Source organism: Mus pahari, chromosome 14 (assembly GCF_900095145.1).
Source record: "Mus pahari chromosome 14, PAHARI_EIJ_v1.1, whole genome shotgun sequence".
Lineage (NCBI taxonomy): Eukaryota > Metazoa > Chordata > Mammalia > Rodentia > Muridae > Mus > Mus pahari.
In genome coordinates this window covers 41,851,249-41,856,756 of record NC_034603.1, presented here as the reverse complement: position 1 = coordinate 41,856,756, position 5,508 = coordinate 41,851,249, and the positions used below count along the sequence as shown (strand labels likewise).

Genomic DNA, 5,508 nt, shown 5'->3' with positions numbered 1-5,508 from the left:
TATATCCAAACTTGAAGAATAAGTATGACTCCTGGGGGGACGTTTTCTGAGACACTCTGGGACTAAACCTCATGAAAGAGCAGACTGGGGCAAACCTATGTATACACAATCATCATATAGAGAGGTAATTATCATCCCTTAAATAAAGTTCAAAGATACAAACAATTTTGAACAATTTGTTCTAGTGTTGAACCACAGGAAACCTTAATACAGCTTTAGTTTTAGAAGAAATAGGTGGAAGAAGCCTTGAGGTCTCCATGTGACAGCTGTTTCCCTATGAGTACCCTCCAGGGCTAGCCTGCACATTAGGGTTCCTGAGACTATAGATGATTGAGTTCAGCATGGCGTTGATGACAGTGTTGAAGATCCCTATAGCTTTATCCTTATCATAAAGTTTGATGGACCTGAGTCTCATGTAGGCAAAGATACCTGTGTCATAGAACATGGAAATCACAGTGAGGTGAGAGCTGCAGTTGGAGAAGGCTTTCTTCCTGCAATCAGCAGAGCTGATTTGCAGAACTGCAGCTGCCACACAGATGTAACAGGTAAAAATGAGTGCCATGGAGGTTCCTGCCATTAGGAAACCTATTGAAAAGAGCAGCATCTCATTAAGCTGCGTACTGGAGCAGGACAGCTGGAAGAGCTGTGGAAGGTCACAGTAGATGTTATTGATCACATTGGGACCACAGAAGTGAAGTGTGGATATGGCCACAGTGTGGGTCAGTGCATTGATGAAGGAACAAACCCAGGATGAGGCCACCAAGATCCTCTGGATGGTTGTTCATTTGGGTGCTGTATTTGAGGGGCCGGCAGATGGCCAGGAAGCACTCATAAGCCATGGGTATCAACAGGAAGTAGTCAACTCCAACCAGCAAATGGAAGAAGAGCTGTTTGATGCAGTCTCCATATGGAATTGTACAATTGCTGACTGAACATGGAGGGAATAGTGACACTGATGCACCCCTCACCCATCACTGACACATTACTCAGGAAGAAGTATATGGGGGTGTACAGTTTGGGTTCCCCCAAGACAGAATCTAGGATGCCCAAGTTACCCCCAACTGTGGTCATGTAAGCCAAGAGGAAGAGTATGAAGACAACTGGTCACATCTCTGGTGTCTCCACTAAACCTAGGAGTATGAACTCAGTAACAGTGGTTTCATAGGCTCTAACTTTGGCTGTATGAGTTTATTTAAAGATATACATAAGGAGGAAAATAGCAAGACCTCTCAGTGAATTGAAGAAATTTAAATCATCGCTGCTAGAAAACATGGAATTATAATTCTTAAAAGAGGAACACATCTCATTCCCTCTCTCATCCTTTTCCTCCCTATAAATGGTGTTATTATAAAATAATGATCATAAAGAAATAGTTTCAAAAGAATTTGATATTGTTGTGTAGAACTTAAGAAATGGGATTCTTTAATATAAACATTTTTATAATGTATGTCAGATCAGTTGCCCAATGCACACACAGTTCACAGACCAAATTCATCCTTTATTCTTAAGAAAAACCATCCAGTGTTTGTCTACTATAACATAGTAAGATTTTCTAGAGGAAAACAGGTGATTATCTTTGGAGGATGACAACAGCGTAGTTGTCACTAGTCATATTTAATTTTATAATAACTTTTGAAGCATTAACATTAATATTGAGAAATAAAATATAAAGATTGTATATTAGAAAGAAATGATTTATCTCCAAGAAAAATAGTTGTCAAGACAACAGAAGTTAAGATTAAGGAGTCTTTATTCACTCATATACCTCTGGTGTACATAGTCAGGAACTATAGTGAGAAATACATTCATTACTTTTTTCCCCTAAGAAGCAGCATTATCAATGTATAATGTTATAAGATTAAAGTGCTTGTGTATATATGTGTCTGTCTGTCTGTGTGACAGAGAGAAAGAGATGGGTAGATGGATAGATAGGTATTCACTAAAAGAAATTTCAATCTTATCAGTGCCTTTAACAAAGGTGGCATTTATTCCCTTGATTGTTTCAGTTTTCCACACTGTCTACAGTTGACACTATTTAAAAATGCTATCTAGCATCACACCTAGGTATTCTATATTATTTGTGACTATTGTGAAGGGTGTTTCCCTAATTTCTTTCTCGTTCTGTCTGTCCTTCGTGTAGAGGAAGGCCACTGATTTGTTTGTGTTAATTTTATATCCAGCTACTGCACTGAAGCTGTTTATCAGGTTTAGGAGTTCTCTGGTGGACTTTTTAGGGTCACTTATGTATACCATCATAGGAACACTCCTCCATTGCTGGTGGGATTGCAAGCTTGCACAATCATTCTGGAAATCAGTCTGGCAGTTCCTCAGAAAATTGGACATAGTACTACCAGAGGACCCAACAATACCTCTTCTGGGCATATACCCAGAAGATCTTCCAACTGGTAATAAGGACACATGCTCCACTATGTTCATAGCAGCCTTATTTATAATAGCCAGAAGCTGGAAAGAACCCAGATGTCCCTCAATAGAGGAATGAATACAGAAACTGTGGTACATTTACACAATGGAGTACTACTCAGCTATTAAAAACAATGAAGTTATGAAATTCTTGGGCAAATGGATGTATCTGGAGGGTATCATCCTTAGTAAGGTAACCCAATCACAAAAGAAGTCACTAGATATGCACTCACTGATAAGTGGATATTAGCCCAGAAACTTAGAATACTGAAGATACATTATGCAAAACAGAAGAAAACCAAGAAGGATGACCATTGTGTGGATACTTCATTCCTCCTTAGAATAAGGAACAAAATACTCATGAAAGGATATAGGTACAGAGACAAAATTTAGAGCTAAGATGAAAGGATGGACTATCCGGAGACTACCCCATCCGCGAATCCATCCCATCATCAGCCACCAAACCTAGATACTAATGCTCATGTCAGCAAGATTCTGCTGAAGGGACCCTGATATAGCGGCCTCTTGTGAGGCTATGCCAGTGCCTGGCAAACACAGAAGTGGATGCTCACAGCCAGCTCTTGGATGGAACACATTGTCCCCAATGGAGGAGCTAGAGAAAGTACCCAAGGAACTGAAGGGGGCTGCAACCCTGTAGGTGGAACAACAATATGAACTAATCAGTACCCCCTGAGCTTGAGTCTCTAGCTGTATATGTAGCAGAAGATGGCCTAATCGGCCATCACTGGGAAGAGAGGCCCGTTGGTCTTGCAAACTTTATATGACCCAGCACAAGGGAAGGCCTGGGCCAAGTAGTGGGAGTGGGTGGGTAGGGGAGCAGGGGTGGGGGGGTATAGGGACCTTTCGGGATAGCATTTGAAATGTAAATAAAGAAAATAATAATAAAAAAAGGAAAAAAAACTAAAAAGAGTAATGGGAAGATAAAATAAATGCTATCTAGCATCTGGAGATGGCTATGTAAACCTACTGAGTCCCACAATGTAGTGAACTAACTGAGCAAAAAAGAAACAGTGTTCTCTTTCTCTGCAGCAGTCAATGATTTAGATGTGGATAATTTTCTTGGGGGCATTCTTTGATAACACTCAAGCTGAGCTTCTGGGAAACTTGCTGTGGGCTAGTTGATACTCTAAGGATTGCACATGTGGGTACTACCCTAACGACTTCACATGCAGTAGATGATAATTCCTTCAGCATCCTCATGGAATTATTATTTTAATCCTTGCTTCCCATCAATATAAACATGAGCATGCATCAAGCAAGAGGCACAGAAAGGCTTCACCCTCCAGACTCCCTGCTCTTAACTACTAACACTACAGTTAACTCAGGATCTCAAGGGCTCGAGACCTTGCCTTTCTTAATTTCTCCCTGAAGCTCTCTGAACTATTCTATGACTCAAATTCCACCCATAATCCTTGTGTCTGTGCTTCTGTGGTCTCCAAGATCTTGTCTTGCAGAGAAGTAGATCAAGTTGCAATGAGCTCCCTAGTGGGTCACATCCACAGCAGTCTTTGATCTTAATTTTCTGCATTTTTGCTTCTGTTTTTCTCTGCATAGAATGCCCTTGTAGTATCTCCTGGCCACATCATTACAACTTGGTGCAAATGATGGATGCTCCTTCCACAACACTACCTTGACTGGTTCCTCTTCATTCCAACGTGACACTTATATCTTCAATAATCCTTATGCACTATGACTGTATTTTCCATGGTGCTTAACTTATATAAATCACTTAGCTACTGCCCTAGTCATTCCAGTATCCACAATCTCAACATATGATTTCTCTTTGGGACCTATACTCATGGACCCACAGTGAGTGTGCAGCACTTTAACAAAAATGAATGTAAATGAATGTAAAAATGGCTGTACTTGTTTTAAAAAAAGAAAGAAAGAAGAAAAGACCACTGGATGACAAGAATTTCCAAAATTTGTTCATGGGGAGCAATATGCATTTGGAAAAACTTCAGAATTTAAAGAGATGGTGGTAAGAGTTGAGTGAGAAGCACATATTTCTGCAGTTGCCATGATGCCAGTTGAAACATACAGTTCTAGTAACCAACATTCTCACAGATACTTTTCTTTTCTCTTTTGCCTTGACTCATCTCTCTCTCTCTCTCTCTCTCTCTCTCTCTCTCTCTCTCTCTCTCTCTCTCAATAAATCATGTATTTATTTATTTATTTATTTATTTATTTATTTATTATTTATATGTTTGGGTAGACGTTGTCCATAGAATTTACTAAAAGAGGCATAGTCAGGAGGATCACAAATTTGAGTCCAGCCTTGGTTACACAAATAGGTTTAAATATAAACTTTACAAATCTTTTTTCTAGTTAGAACAATTATTCCCTATTTTTTTAAAAAAGAAAAAACAAGTTATACCATGGCAAAAAAAAAAAGGTAGCTGCTGCTTTGACATTAAAACTAAACGTATGTAAAATTTCCTAACAGCTCCATCCAGATGTCTTTGCTTGATGGGATTTTGAGAGGTCCTTTAGTGAAAGAGGCTGTTTCTGACCCTAAATCAGCTCTTACACTCACTTGGGGAAGACTTGCCATCTGCAGCAAGTTTTGTTTTTGTTTTTAAGACAATGACCAACCTATCTGTAAAGCCAAGAATGTCAACTCACTGAGAATCAGCTGAAGCCCTGTCTGTTGACTTAAGGGTAGAGGAAGGGCCTGAATACTTATCTGATGAAATCCAGGGGACCACTGTGGTTTAGGAGAAAGGGAAATGAGAGAACAAGGAACACACAAACTCATCAGCTTTAGTGATGGCAACAGGGCACTATATGTAAATATAGAGGGAAACAAGACAAAGAGAGACTGCAATATCTCTGTCTTGAGGATTTTCCATCATAGTTTCAACCTCTTGTGACCTCAAAATTAGTCCCAAGGAATGAGAGGAGGGTTGGGAACAGACAAGGTCTTGTCAAAGACGAAACCCTAATAAAAACTACCCCGCTGAGGCAGAGGAGCTTCACAACACAGTAGTGATCCAGAATTTTCTTTTTGTTTTCATCCTCATATTGTCTACAAACACACAAAGGAGATAGGTCATAAGCTCAGTT

The 5,508-nt window shown here is 39.7% G+C and overlaps 1 pseudogene; it reads right to left on the bottom strand.

The window, feature by feature from the left end:
- Positions 1-274: 274 nt before the first annotated feature.
- Positions 275-1,778, bottom strand: LOC110331814 (annotated as a pseudogene).
- Between the last annotated feature and the right edge of the window lie 3,730 nt (positions 1,779-5,508).